This window comes from Citrus clementina, unplaced genomic scaffold, assembly GCF_000493195.1.
Source record: "Citrus clementina cultivar Clemenules unplaced genomic scaffold, Citrus_clementina_v1.0 scaffold_5, whole genome shotgun sequence".
NCBI classification, from domain to species: Eukaryota; Viridiplantae; Streptophyta; class Magnoliopsida; order Sapindales; family Rutaceae; genus Citrus; species Citrus x clementina.
This window is the reverse complement of record NW_006262201.1, coordinates 8,011,425-8,028,215: the sequence shown is the minus strand read 5'-3', so window position 1 is coordinate 8,028,215 and position 16,791 is coordinate 8,011,425. Positions and strand designations below refer to the sequence as shown.

General features: G+C 35.6%; 1 non-coding gene across 1 annotated transcript; it reads right to left on the bottom strand.

Annotated features, from left to right (window-relative positions):
• Positions 1-4,385: 4,385 nt before the first annotated feature.
• LOC112098764 lies at positions 4,386-4,492 on the bottom strand. Its single transcript, XR_002905872.1, has one exon. It is a non-coding gene; the product is annotated as a small nucleolar RNA R71 (small nucleolar RNA).
• Between the last annotated feature and the right edge of the window lie 12,299 nt (positions 4,493-16,791).

The window sequence follows — 16,791 nt, the reverse complement described above, 5'->3', positions numbered from 1 at the left end:
ATCCTCAATTCACAATCAAAGTAATAATGCATGTGAAGATGTAGTGCATAATGACAAATGATTAAAATGAAAACAGAGCACTATGGAGATGGTGGATGTGATGAAGAGGATGGTGGTGGAAACCCATGAGCAGAGAAAAGTTGCTACTGGCCATCAATAAGTTGCTGCTATTGAGCAAAAAAGTGATGTTGTTGATCAAATAAGTGTTGCTGCTGCTCAAAGAGGTGATGTTGCTCCGAAATGGACTGAATTTAAAATGCCTCAAACTGGGACTGAAGTTGGCTCTGTTATTCAGAAAGACAATGCACTTCAATCAACAGCTGCTGCATCGGATCCTCAAGGTTGGCTGAAGTAGAGTGAGTTCAATACCCTTGTTTTTATTATCTCTGAATTTTACACCATTGATCTTCCTTCCATACAAACCCCAAATTAGCTATAGCTTTGTCTCCTAATTCCCTTGGATTCAAAAAGGTTGGTTCAGTTATAGGTACCCGAAAATATTGGAGAATACGGGTAATAATACTACCGCAATAAAGGGATCTTTTGTCTATACATGGAGTGCCAAGCATATGATGAAGTATAATATAACCAACATTGAAGGGGTAAGGCTTGAGACTTCAAGGGTGATTTACAAAACGTGGATGACAAATCGGAACGTTTACAAATTTTCCAAATAGCATCCTTAAGTGTAAACCACGGATAATCTATTTTGCTTCTACCCGAATAAAGTTCCAACCCTTCATTACGAGTTCTAAGAATATGATTTAAAATCGCAACATCAAATTCAATACGAATTCTCCTAACACTTGTAAAAATTCTATTTAAAAATTCTGAAGAAATAACCTTGAATAAAACACTTTAACTAAATTTTCATAATAACATTCCTTAACAACTAAAAAATTTTTCCAGCCCATAGCAATAAGAAAATCACTAAAAGATTTGTCACAAATTTCTAAATTCTCCAAATTACGAAGATTGACAAAATAAGGAGTTATAATCGACCTCGACATAAAGTTATCGTGAAATCGTTTCCGAAGAGGTGGTTGTGGAAAATAGGTCAATATGAACTCTAGATTATCACCATAATCTTCTTGGCCACATGTTTGCCATTGGATTTTTCCCCACCCACCACTGTTGAAAACAAGAACAAGCTTAAATACCCAATTTCGGATTTCTAAAATTTTAAGTGAAATGGATGTGTTTGAACTAATAAAATCGATCCAAATTTTAAGTGAAATGGATTTGTTTGAACTAATAAAATCAATCCAAATTTTAAGTGAAATGGATGTGTTTGAACCAATAAAATCGATCCTATAAATGATTAAAGGCTGTAAATGATGTTGATTGCATAAAAAATGAGTTACAGAAAGCTTAAATTTGAAGAGAGAGAAACTAGTTTTGATAGGTTTTTTATTTTGGGATTTTTGTGGAGAGATGATGATGTTGTGAGAGTAAAAAATGAAGGATTAATGGATGAATGATGATTTGAATGAGTGAAAGATGAAGAAATTTAAGAGAGAAATGGTGGAGAATTGTTCACATTTTGGAGAGAAAGAAGAACATGTGAAGAAAAATGAAGAGGAAGAAGAAATAAGCAAAACCTATGATCAAGCGGCTAGCTGCTTGCTCTCGGGTTTGGGACAATGCCCAAGCAGCTAGCCGCCTAATCTCTGCCCTTCTGCACAAAGTTTGCTTTCTGGCTTAGTTTGAGCAATTTCGAGACCATTTTGTGAACCCAAAACATTTCAAAAGCCATTTTAATGCATGAATCATAATTATAAACATTCACGACATGATTAATTCGAACATATAATTCATCCATCATGCATATATTTTATACAATCATGAAACATAGAAGCATTCAAAAAATTAATAAATCAAACACATCACTCATATATCATGCTTAAACACTTCATAAACATAAAAAATCGCTAATCAATCAATTTTAATAGACTTAATAAACATGATTAGAGATATTAATGTGAAAATTTCATCGTCCCAAGTTCATGCCGAATTTTTGAAAATTGTTCTTCGCAAAGAGGTTTTGTAAAAATATCGACAAGTTATTTTTCCGTAGAGATAAATTCTAATGCAATATATCCTTTTTGAACATGATCTCTTAAGAAATGATGTCTAATCTCTATATACTTGGTTTTAGAGTGTTGAATGGGATTCTTTGAAAGATTTATAGCACTAGTATTATCACACTTGATAGGATTTTGTTCAAGATTAATGCCATATTCTCTAAGTGTTTGTTTCATCCAAAGGGCTTGTGCACAACAACTACCTGCTTAGAGAGTAATTGATGTGTTTTAGTGCACTTTAATGTTAGTTTGCATTACATTCATTTTAGTTTAAGTTTGATGAAGTTTGTGTGATTTTGAAGAATTGTATGCCTAAAACATGTGCTTAATTATAGATAATTGAAACCTGAATTTTATGAGAAAGGATGTTGTTGCAATGGATTTATAAAGGACAAACGAGCATGGCTATAGAGGAATTGGAGTAAGTCTGGAACAGTAAAGATACTGTAGCCATTGTTGTAGCAATTCTCGAGCATTGACAAAAACATTCGGGCAAGATATTCAGAATATTGTAATATACAGTTTCCTAATTTGAAGATACACGCCCTAAAAGTTTTTAGTTACCCTAATTTGCGATTATAAAAGGAGGCGTACATGAAAGGGGGAGACCGTTAATCAAAATCAAAAAGAAAAAAGAGATAACAAAGATACAGACTTCCCAATCAGAATTCAAGGCTACACTAGTAGAAGAACTTGCAGAATCGATTGGAATATGTTCTTTCTCTTTCTTTTCTTGTTTATTTGTTATTCATTTATCATTGAAGATGTATTCGATGGCTAGAACTTGGTTGTTTGAATACATTTCATAAATTATGAACTAAATTTATTTGTGGTTGAATGTTAAACTAGCTTGATGGTTAATTAACTAAATATTGATGTTGCTGCATGTTTGCTGTAGCATTTTGCTTTGATAGTATTTCTTCAAAGTCATTATTTCGGCTGATCACTCATTTAATAGTACAAGCTAGGAAAGAGCCACAAAAGGACTTATCTTAGTGGAACATATCAGAGCAATACTTGGTATTGGATTGAGTTTAATTTGAGTCCTAAAAACGCCATGCTTAATATAAGATTAGTTATGAACTAGATATAGAGATTCACCTTGTAGGGTAAAGAGAATCTAAATGTATAATGTTATATCTTATGTTGACATAGCAACTGGTCATTGTTAGGTTGCATTAAGATATAACACATCCAACATGCTAACGCCCGAGGATAAAACTGGATTCTGCCCAGTGCTGTAATAGATGCTGCAGCAACTGAATTTAACATGAATAAAGCAGTCAACACCATTAAGAGAGTTTAATCACTCAACTATTCCATTCTTATTGATTCAAGCTTTGTGTTTAACATGCAAACTCTTTTCATTGTAATTTTTTATTTATTCAGATTTTATTTTGCTAAGTTGTTTGATAGTCTTCATTGTATTGAATTAACATAGAACATAGATTGCATTGTTGAATTTACTGTAGTACGTCTGATAGCATCAATCCTACTGGAGAAGATATTAAGTACTCATCATTTTATTACTTGTTGTGTATACTTGCACATTGATACCACATCAATTGAAGTATAATTAACAAGAAGTTTTTGGTGCCGTTTTCGGGGATTGATAGTTTATTTTTAAGTTGTGAAATCAATTTTGACGGTGCTAATCTTTGATTTATTACCTTGTTAACAAATCAATTTTGCACGCGCAAATACAAACTTGTTGAATTTCAATTTGCTCCAGAGATTGAAAGAACTGCAAGGAGATTGGGAAGAGAGCAAAGAAATTCAAAAGCTGTTGTAGCAATGGATGACTTGTAAAATTTAGGAAACTTAGACCCTCACAGAGCAATACAACCTGTCAATGTTTAAGAAGATCAGAACGAGCGAATTAATCAGAGACCACCCGAGAATAACAATATCATCTACATGGCAGATGACAAAGATAGAGCCATTACAGATTATGCTATATTGGCCCCTCAAGTTATCCATCCTGGCATAATCAGACCTGAAGTGGAAACTGCCAATTTTGAACTAAAACTAGTGATGTTTTAGATGTTGCAAACAATAGGGGAATTTAATGGATTACCCTCAGAAGATCCTCATCTCCACTTACAGTTGTTCTTGGAGGTAAGTGATGCCTTTAAAATTACTGGAGCATCACATGATGCATTGAGATTAAGACTCTTTCTTTAATCCTTAAGAGATCAAGCAAGAGCATGGTTGAACTCTTTACTATCAGATTCCATCACAACATAGAATGACTTGGCTGATAAGTTTTTGATGAAGTATTTTCCACTAACAAAAAATACAAAGTTACGGAATGAGATCACTTCTTTTCACCAACTAGAAGATGAAAGCTTATATGAGGCTTGGGAAAGATAAAGGAGTTTTTAGAAAGATGTCTTCATCGATGACTTTTCTTACTGCATGCAGTTAGAAACCTTCTACAATGGATTAAACCCAAGCACTAAATTGATGGTCGATGCTTCAGCAAATGGGGCTTTATTATCTAAATCTTACAATGAGGCCTATGAAAATTCTGGAGAGAATTGCTAATAATACCTATCAATGGCAATCAACTAGAGAAATTGCAGCAAGAGGAGCAGCAGAGATACACAATGTGGATGCATTTACAACATTATCAACCCAAGTAACATCATTGACCAATATGGTGAAAGTTTGACCACTGCAGCAACAGTCAAGCAAGTTACTGAGATTTCTTGTGTGTACTGTGGAGAGGGGCATTTATTTGATGATTGCCCAGGGAATCCAGCTTCCGTTAACTATGTGGGCAACTTCAATAGACAAAACCAGAACAATCCATATTCAAATACTTACAGCCATGGATGGAGACAACATCCAAACTTTTCATGGAGCTAGCAAAACCAGTATGCTCCAGCACCCTGTGGACAGAACAGACCTACTCAGCCACCTTGTTTTCATAAAAAAAATAAATGGTAAAGAAACACTAGCAATGATCAATTTAGTTCCTTGGAAATACTAATTAAAAAGTATATTGTGAAGAATGAAGCAGTTGTCCAAAGTCAAGCTATGTCTTTGAGAAATTTAGAAAATCAAATTGGATGGCTTGCCATAGTATTAAGTAACAGACCTCAAAGGAGTTTACCCACCAACACAGAAGATCCAAGGTGAGAGAGTAAGGAACATTGCAAGGTGATCAACTTAAAGTCTGGGAAGAATGTTGACATCCCTGTGGGTATGCCAAGAAAAAGGATGGAACATATTTCATCTCCCAAGGAACTTTAAGTTGAAAAAGAGTTGCAGCAACCCAATTATCAAAACTCTGGTGAAAGTAGTCAGGTTACAACACCCATAGGAAGAAGTCCTTCAGTACCTGTTGAAGCAGAAGCTGCAATACCAGCAGTAACAACCCAGAGTCAATCAAAAGAACAACAACATGTACCCCCTGTTGCAGTGCAGCAGTTCAGGCATCCACTTCCTTTCTCACAAAGATTCCAAAAACAAAGACAAGATAAGCAGTTTAGTAAATTCTTGGAAGTATTGAAACAATTGCATATCAACATTCCCTTTGTGGAAGCTTTAGAACAAATGCCCAATTATGTGAAATTCTTGAAGGATATTTTGGCAAGAAACAGAAGGATGAGAGAAGTTGAAACTCTTGTTTTAACCCAAGAATGCAGCCATATGCTCCAAAATAAAATTCCTTAAAAACGGAAAGATCGAGGAAGCTTTACAATACCATGTTCTATTGGAATAAGGTACAATAGTAAAACACTTTGTGACTTAGGAGCAAACATCAATCTCATGCCCTTATCTGTATTCAAGCAATTAGGAGTTGCTGAATGTAGACCAACAACGGTCACTTTACAACTTGCTGACAGATTTCATACATATCCTGAGGGCAAGATTGAAGATGTCTTGGTAAAGGTAGACAAATTTATTTTTTCCAGTGGACTTTATTGTATTAGATTTTGAGGCAAACAAGAGAGTACCAATTATACTTGGTAGACTTTTCCTAGGAACAAGAAAGGTATTAATAAATGTGCAGAAATGAGAGTTAACCATGAGGGTGGATGACCAACAAGTCACCTTCAATATGCTAGAAGCTATGAAAAGTCCTGATAAAGTTAAAGACTGTATTTTTCAAAGTGTTGTGAACTTTGTTGTGACAGAAAGAATAGATATCTGCTGGAACAAAAAAGAAATCAGAGCTGCTACTTTTGAAGAACTTGAAAAAGAGGATACTGCAGCAACCCATATAACATGGTTAAGAGAAAAGCAACTTGTAAGACATAACATACACTTTGAATCTCTAGATCTCTCAAATAGGGAAGTAAAACCAACAATTCCATCTATTGAATCACCTCCTATTTTAGAATTGAAACTTTTACCTTTACATTCGAAATATGTTTATCTTGGCAAAAATAATATACTTCTTATAATCATCCCATCTTCTTTAAATGCAGATTAAGAATGGAGCTTGGTAGAAATGCTGGAGAAATAAAAAAATGCAATGGGATGGACTATAGCAGACATTAAAGGAATCAACCCATCCATATGCATGCACAAGATTCTGATAGATGAGTGTTACAACAACTCAGTAGAGCAACAGAGGAGACTCAATCCTATCATTAAGGAAGTTGTGAAAAAAGAGATCATCAAGTGGCTGGATGTTGGGATCATATACCCGATATCTGACAGTTCTTGGGTGAGCTCAATATAATGCGTTGCAAAGAAAGATTGAGTAATTATTGTAGCAAATGAGAAGAATGAGCTTATTCCCACAAGAACAGTAACATTATGCAAAGTATGTATGAACTATAGGAAACTTAACAAAGCCACAAGGAAGGATCACTTCCCACTGCCATTTATAGACCATATGTTAGGCAAACTTATTGTAAAACATTACTATTGCTTCTTAGATGGGTATTCAGGCTACAACCAGATTGCTATAGCACAAAAAGACCAGGAGAAAACCATATTCACCTGCTCTTATGGAACCTTTGCCTTCAGAAGAATGCCATTTAATCTATGCAATGCTCCAGCAACCTTACAGAGGTGCATGATGTCCATTTTTTCAGATATGGTTGAGCAGCCATTGGAAGTTTTCATGGATGATTTCTTAGTCATTGGAGAAGCATATGAAGATTGTTTACATAACTTAGAAGATGTACTTAAAAGGTGTGAGGAGACCAACCTGATCCTCAATTGGAAAAAATGCCACTTTATGGTACAAGAAGGTATAGTTTTGGGTCATAAAGTGTCCAAGAATGGGATAGAGGTGGACAAGGCAAAAATAGAGGTGAAAGATAAACTGCCACCTCCAGTTTCAATCAACGGGATTAGAAGTTTCTTGGGACATGTTGGGTTCTACAGAAGGTTCATCAAAGATTTTTCCAAAATAGTTAAACCTTTATGTATACTTCTAGAACATGATCGACCTTTTAATTTTGAAAGAGATTACTTCAAAGCCTTTAATGAGTTAAAGAAAGCTCCAACACCAATTGTTATAGCACCAGATTGGAGTCTACCGTTTGAACTGATGGGTGATGCTAGTGACCATTTTGTTGGAGCAGTACTTGCGCAGAGAAAAATAAGATTTTTCACTCCATTTACTATGCTAGTAAGACTCTTGCTACTGCTCATATCAACTACACCACTACTGAAAAAGAGTTACTAGCAGTGGTGTTTGCCTTTGATAAATTCACAGCCTACTTGGTAGGCACCAAAATGATAGTTTACATAGATCATGCAGCAATAAAATATTTGATTTCAAATAAGGATGGCAAACCAAGATTGATAAGATGGATTCTATTGTTACAAGAGTTTGATTTAGAGATCAAGGATATGAAAGGGACTGAAAATCAAATAGCAGATCATCTCTCAAGGCTAGAAGCAGATACCGGCACATTGACCAAACAAGACATCACTAAAACATTCGCTGATGAGCAACTGTTAATGGTACATCATGCACAGATGGTGCAACAAATTGGACTCCCATAGTATGCAGACTTTGCTAATTAATTAGTGAGTAAGTTATTACCACTTGATTTGAGTTATCAGCAAAAGAAGAAATTTCTTCATGATATTAGAAGTTACCGGTGGAATGATCCATATTTATATAACCTATACTCAAACCATATAATTTGAATATGTGTACCCGATAAAGAAATCCCATACATATTACACTCATGCCATGCTGTAGCATATAGAGGACATTTCAGAGGCCATAGAACAGCTGCCAAAGTTCTACAATCAGGTTATTACTGGCCCTGTATGTTTAAAGATGCTTATAAGTTTGCTAAATGTTGTGAAAAGTGCCAATGAACATGAAACATATCTCAAAGACATGAAATGTCATTAACAAACATTTTGGAGGTGGAGATCTTTAATGTATAGGGGTAAACTTCATGGGCCCATTCCCACAATCTTATGGGAACGTATATATTCTTTTTATTGTGGACTGTGTGTCTAAATAGGTGGAGGCTGCAGCACTCCCAAAAAATAATGCCAAGGCAATAGCGAATTTTGTTCAGAAAATATCTTATATCTTCTTACGATTTGGAACTCCAAGAGCAATCATTAGTGATGAAGGAACTCACTTTTGCAACATGATCTTTGCTGTAACATTGGCTAAGTATGAAATTAAGCATAAGATTGCTACAACATATCACTCACAATCCAATAGTTAGGTAGAAGTGTCCAACTGGGAGATTATAAAGATTTTAGAGAAAGTGGTGAACCCCACCAAAAACGACTGGTCATTGCATTTGCATGACTCTTTATGGGCCTACAGAACAGCATACGAGACACCAATTGGCATGTCTCCACACAAAATCATCTTTGGAAAATCTTTTCACCTAACCCTTGAGCTAGAACATAAAGCATATTGGGTATTAAAGCAACTAAACCTAGATTTACATGCTGCAGCAGAGTAGTGTGTGAACTTGATGAATTAAGGTGGTTCTCCTATGAAAATGCAAGGATCTACAAGGAGAAAATAAAGCATTGGCATGACAAGCATTCCAGCAAGTGAGTTTAATTCCAGGCCAACTAGTTTTGTTCTATAACTCAAGGTTAAAGTTATTCCTGGGTAAATTGAAATCTAGGAGGTCAGGACCTTTCAAGCTAGTTAGAATCCATCCTCATGGGGTTGTGTATTTCTTAGATGAAAGAACAAGATATTAATTCAAGGTTAATGGCCACAGAGTAAAACGCTACATGGATTCTGCTGTAGACCAATCAAAAAAGGACTTGCTCCTCAAGGATCCAACATTGTGAGAAATCAAGGAAGATCAGACTAAAGGACCGAAAATCGAGCGGTAATTGGGAGGCAACCCAACAACTAGGGAAGTTATCTTGATTTATTCTTTTTTTTTCTTTAGACTTAAGTTATCATATTTTTCTTTATAATTTCCATCAATTTCTTTATTCTATAACTAGTTTCCTTTCATGTCTATGTTAAAAAAAAAAAAAGAGCAGTCAGAGGAGATGAGACTCCCATACTGATAGCTGCAGCATTGTACTTAACAAGACAGACAAGTGGCACTTATCATTAAAATGAGGAACTTTACAACAACATACTGCAGCATGCAAGCAGATTGTTGCAGCATACGGGTTACCGTTATAGTGACACACAAAGGGAACTTTCTTTTTACCGTTAAGGCTACAAAATATTGACAGCTGGTGTAGCTAATACAGATCACGATTTAAAGGGATTTCAATCCCTAAATTATGGCATCACAATCCCTTTCCATTTCAAATTAGCATTGTTTTAAATTTAAAATCCATATTTCTAAGTTTATCTGATTCCAATTGATTTCCTTCCTGAATAAATTGTTACCACATGTATAAATAAGAATTTCATTGTGCAAAAAGGAACACGTTAATTTTATTTTATCTTTCTCTTCCAGGAACCAAACCGACACTCTTACAACTCCCTGTAACAACTACACCTTCATTCTTTTGCGAGCACCTTCAACTTGCTCCAGCAATGCTTAAATACAAGGTCAGAGCACAACGTCTTAAGGACCCTTCTCGCTTCCAAGGTTATAAGGTAGAAGAGAAATTTAAAGAATTTATAAAGCCAAGAAAAATTGTAGAAGAAAAAGGCTTCGAATTTTCCACCAAAGCCCTCGACAATCATTCAAACCATTCAAAGCTGTTGTAGCAAGACGAAGATGGGTAGACTTTTGCCAACATCCGAGAGTCCCCATGGTTCCCATAGTGAAAGAATTCTATTCTAACATGATGGGCCAGGAACATAAAATGATTTGGGTAAGAAACTCATTCATCTCTTTAGACCCACGAGTCATTAATGTTTTTTATACCTTACCTTCTGACATGGAGTGTGAATATTCCAAGCTGATTGCGAACATGACTAATCAAACATGGAATAAAGTACTCAAAACCCTTACTGTAGAAGGGATATCATGGGCTAATGATGAAATGTTGTATGATCAATCGAATTGACCTTAAACTTATTGCTAAAGTGTGGGTCAAATTTTTAAAATCTAGATTGACGCCCGCTACACACAACACCACTGTATCACAAGACAGATTGATGCTTTTATATGTCATTGTTTACGGGTTACCAATTAATGTGGGAGCTATAATTGAAAGGGAAATTAAGGAGTGTGCCATGAAAAAACATAAAACAACAGCCCTCTTGTTTCCATTTCTTATTTCTAGCTTATGCCTAGTATCTAGGGTGAGGGTTACTGCTCAAGATGAGCACATTAAGAATGCAGGTGCTTTGAATGCTCGAACAATCGAACGAATTACTGGAGAAACTGTTGCAGAATAACTAGAACCAGTTGCTGTAACAAGCACATGAAGAGCTATTAGGGTGGAGAGAAGATTGCAAGACGTCAGTGACAGCATTACCCAGTGTGTTGCTGTACAACAAAGAGAGAATAACAGATTCTGGGCATATTTGATGTATTTAGAGAGCCATCTGCGTCAGTTTGTTGTGTTCCTGAAACCCCAACACCCGGATTTGTCAGACTTTCTATTGCAGCAATTCAAATTTGAAGATCCCGCAGTAGGGAGTGAGGAAGCTGCAACAGAACTGGATAGTGAAGTTGAGCCCGATGAGGAGGACCAGCCAGCACCAGCAGAAGCAGAGGGTCCTGAATCAGAAGCCTACAGCTCCACAAAAAATAAGGAAGAAAGCGATTCATTGGATGACAAAGCCATCAAAGATCACATCCCCTAGGAGAAGAAGAAATCACACCATTGGAGATGAGGATGATAATGAAGTTGAAGAGAAACCACCAGTCCCAGTCCCCCCCGTGAGGGCAAAGCAAAAGTTAAAAGTGACAAGGACTCAGAGGACATGTCAATAGATATCGATGCCAAGTTAGAAGCAGCTGCTGAACGAGTGGCTCAAACACTTGCAGCAATGAAGCATCTCTTGGATATCATTGCTAAAATAACTAGAGAGGAAGTTACTATAGCAAAATCTCCCTCAACTACAACCCTCCAACCACCAGCTAAATCTCCTTCCACCACCACCAAGACAACCAGTAAACGTAGAGGGGCCACCTCTGGAGGCGCTGTAACACCAAAAGAACCAGAGCACAAACACACAAGATCCACTGAGTCCACCCCTGCAACCACTGCTGATACTCCCTCAACCAGTCCAATACCACGCCAGAAGAAACAAAAGTCTATAGGCACACCACAAGGTTCCTCTAAAGACCGTTTGAGGAGCGCTAAGAAAAATGTGTGATTCTATAATGTAGCACAATAAACCCAAACAAGGGAGTCCCCCTTACTAGCTCAACTTACTTTTTTTTTGAAATCTTTTTTTTTTCGATTTTCATGCTTGTTACTACCACCTGCATGTGTAGGTTGATTGTTTTCTCGTGCATATAAGGACACAACTCCTTTCAAGTTTGGGGGGGGGAAGTTGTGCTAAGTTATCTTATGGTGTTTAGAGTATATGTTTGCATTGTCTGTTTATTGTTGTTGTGCAAATTTTATTGAACTCGCAAGTGCATGAATCTATTGTAGAATAGATTAATGGAGACGAGTGTCGATCCCACGAGGAGGTGGATTTTAATTATATGTAGAATTAATTTTGTATGAGGGTGGTTGGATTTGTGGTGAAAGTGACTTAGATTATCTTAAAATTGGAATTGAAATGACGAGAATAAATTGAAGTAAAAATCTATTAAATTGACGTACTTTGGTATCTAGATCCGTATCAACATGCACCATGGGCTAAATATTCCTTATTAATACCAATTAAATCATGAGGGGGGAATCCACACCTCATGAACCACACTCTAATCAATATGGTGCTAAGGGCTTATCGTGCCAAATAATAATAACCTTGTGCTAGAGAGCCGGTATAACCAAGGCGGTATCTAGACAAGATTATTATTATTATTTGTCGACGAGAAGTCAAAACATCCACAAAAACTAGAGGGGAAGAGAAAATAAATTTACCAAATAAAGCCCATGACACATGTTGAGACTTCACCTTCAACCCAAGCTTGAAAGAACATTAGTTACTCATAATTGAACTAGGGGCAAAATGGAAATTTATTAAAATACGTAGAAAATACAAGATGGAGAAGGAATTACAGAAAATGGATCCCAAAAATGGATTCAGAGATATCAAATTAGGGGGGGAGGCCCCCTTTTTATAGATACATGGAGTAAATCATGGCCATCAGGTTAAAAACAGTTTGGACGCTCAGGATTGCGCTACGTCATCAGTCAACAGTACGCGGTTTGACCACGCGGATGAACAGTAACACAGTTTGACTCGGGCTGAACAGTGACGCGGTTTAGTTGAAAATAATCCTGTGTGATGCATGTACCGTACGCGAGATTTTTGGTCCACTCATATGATGCCACATCACCATCAACAGTACATAAGAATTTTAGTCAAACAGGATCATGACACCTCATCAGTCAATGCCACATCATCGGTCAATGCCACATCATCGATCCGTCTATGTAAATAGTGTCATGAACAGTAACGTAGACAGCACCGTACACATGAATAGTACCGTACATGTGAACATTGTCATTTTTCCTTTTATGCTCCTTTTAAGGTTTTCAACCGTCCTGAGTTCAAAAGTGATGTCCGTTTTGCCGTATGATCTTTCGTTTATTGTGAAATGACTATGATGCCCCTAAAATACATAAAATACTTAATTAAAATAAAACACACGGAATTAAATCAAAAGAAGGTTAAATACATAAAAGTAAGGGTGTTAGTAAAACTTGAAGTGTAAAATGATGATTTTCTCCTTTATAAATATACATTTTCTAACACTCAACAATTGTGTTTTGTAACTCTGTCACCTAATTGTGAGTGGATCTAATAAAGGCCCAATGAGGATAACGTGAGTGTTAATTTTAAAGTACCAAGTAGAACAATTCATGGAAAACGGTTGAATTTTGTCATTACACATAATCTTTGAGTAAGTCTTATGAGGCTGCTGTAGCAAAACCAGAGAACACAAAAAGGCAGAAAAATCTCAAAATTTTGTTAGGGGGAAGAAATGAAAAAATATGTGTGCTTGTTGTTAAATGATTGCTGCTTCTATGGCTTAAGTTGTTGAGTAATAAGGGCTAAGTATGTACTTCATATGCAGACTTGAGTCCAAAAGCAACAAGAGCTATGAGCATTGCTGTAGCAACTACATATATATATATATATAAACCTTTTAGAGAAAGTCCTCTGTCTAAGATGTGGAAATAGTCAAGCCTATCCATGAGCCCCATGTTTAGCCTTGAACTAAATATATCTATAGATTTGACTATATTGTGCATATTATTGCAGCAACTCTGATTTGTTCATTGGTTAAGTAATTGGGTGTCATCATTATAATTGATTGATATTCACATGAAAAATCAATGATACATTGAAGAGAGTTTCTCGAGAGATTGACATATTTGCTAAATCACACAATTTGAGTGAACTTGTAACTTTTTGCCCCCTAGATGTAAATATAATTGTGTTCTACCTCTGTATTTTATGTACTATCTATGTAATGCTACAGCATCTTTGAAATCTGATCAAGGTGACACACACACACTCTGGACAAAATAAGGCCTAAGTTTAGAACTTGAATTGCTATGGAAAATTTTGCATGATTGAAAGTGTGATAGGAGGGTTGAAGAGTCCTTGCAAATTTAATGACAGAGCTAAGTCACTTATTGCTTGATTGTGTTATTGTAGTGTTAATGCTATAGTCATTACTTGAGGACAAGTAATGGTCTAAGGTTGGGGGTGTGATAACTCTATGAAATGAGAGTTATTATGAGACTTTTAGGCTTAAATTAAGACATTTAGAGAGTAATTGATGTGTTTTAGGGCACTTTAATGTTAGTTTGCATTACATTCATTTTAGTTTAAGTTTGATGAAGTTTGTGTGATTTTGAATAATTGTATGCCTAAAACATATGCTTAATTTTAGGCAATTGGAAACCTGAATTTTTCGGGAAATGATGTTGTTGCAATGGACTTATAAAGGACAAACGAGCATGGCTATAGAAGAATTATAACAAGTCTGGAACAGTAAAGATGTTGTAGCCATTGTTGTAGCAGCCATCGCTGTAGCAACTTTTGAGCATTGACAAAAAAAATCGAGGTAAGATATTAAGAATATTGCGATCTGCAGTTTCCTAGTTTGAAGACGCGAGCCCTAAAATTTTTCAGTTACTCTAATTTGCAATTATAAAAGGAGGCATACATGAAAATAAAGGGGGAGGCCGTCAATCAAAATCAAAAATAGAAAAGAGATAACAAAGATACAGACTTCCCGATCAGAATTCAGGGTTGCACTCGTAGAAGAACTTGCAGAATTGATTGGAATATGTTCTTTCCTTTCTTTTCTTGTTTATTTGTTATTCATTAATCATTGAAAATGTATTTGACAGCTAGAACTTGGTTGCTTAAATACCTTTCACAAATTATTAACTAAATTTATTTGTGGTTGAGTGCTAAACTAGCTTGATGGTTAATTGACTGAATATAGATGTTATTGCATGTTTGCTATAGCATTTTGTTTTGATAGTATTTATTTGAAGTCATTATTTCGGCTGACTACCCATTTAATAGTACAAGGTAGGAAAGAGCCGCAAAAGGGCTTATCCTAGTGGGACATATCAGAGCAATAATTGGTCTTGGATTGAGTTTAACATGAGTTTTAAAAAGGTCATGCTTAATCTAAGATTAATGATGAACTATATATAGGGATTCACCTTATAGGGTAAAGAGAACCTAAACATGTAATGTTATATCTTATATTGACATAGCAACTGGTCATTGTTAGGTTGCATTAAGATATAAGACATCCAACATGCTACTGCTATGGATAAAACTGGATTATGTCCAGTGTTGTAGTAGATGCTGCAGCAACTAAACTTAACATGAATAAAATAGTCAATGCCATCAAGAGAGTTTAATCACTCAACTACTCCATTCTTATTGATCCAATCTTTGCATTTAACGTGCAAACTCTATTCATTGCAATTTTTTATTTATTGAGATTTTATTTTGCTAAGTTGTTTGATAGTCTTCGTTGTATTGAATTAACTTAGAACATAGATTGCGCTATTGAAATTGTTGTAGCACGTCTGATAGCGTCAATCCATGTGGAGATGACTTTGAATACTCATCATTTTATTACTTGTTATGTACACTTGCACAGTGATACCATAGCAATTGAAGTAAAATTAACAACACTAAACCATGAAACAAGTGAATGACCTAGGAAATGGCAAGTTCACTAGTATTTTTCCTATCGACCTTGTAACTGGCAAAATCGGCAAAATTGGCATCCGAATAACAAGTTAAATCTATATGAGTTCCTCTAGGATACCAAAGGCCAATATCTATGGTTCCACTCAAATAACGGAAAATTCTTTTAACAGCAAGCAAATGAGATTCCTTGGGACATGATTGAAATTTTGCACACAAACATACACTAAACATGATATCGGGTCTATTTGTGATTAATTAAAGTAAAGAGCCGATCATACCTCGATACTTTTTAATATCAACCTCTTTACCCTTTTCATCTTTGTCAAACTTGATTGTTGTGCTCATTGGAGTATTTTTGGTGCTTGAGTCATTAATGCCAAATCTCTTGAGCAAATCTTTGACATATTTAGCTTGCTTGATGAAGATTCCCTCATTGTTTTGTTTGATTTGAAGTCCAAGGAAATACTTCAATTCTCCCATCATGCTCATCTCAAATTCCTTACTCATATAAGATGAAAATTAATTTTACAAAGACTTATTAGTAGAACCAAAGATTATATCATCAATATAAATTTGAACAACAAATATATCTTGGTTCTTATACTTAACAAAGAGAGTAGTATCCGCTTTTCCTATCGAAAAACGATTATCTAATAAGAAATTTTTAAGCCTATCATACCATGCTCTAAGTGCTTGTTTTAATCCACACAATGGTTTTGACAACTTATAAACATGATTTGGAAAATTTTCATTTTCAAGACCAGGGGGTGTTTCACATACACTTCTTCCATAATATAACCATTTAAGAAAGCACTCTTGACATCCATTTTAAATAAAATGAAATCTTTATGATATGCAAATGCTAAAAACATCCTAATGGATTCTAATCTAGCTACAGGTGCAAATGTTTCATCAAAATCAACTCCCTTTTCTTGGTTGTCCCTTTGAGTTACTAATCTAGCTTTATTCCTTACAACCACACAAGATTCATCCATCTTATTCCTA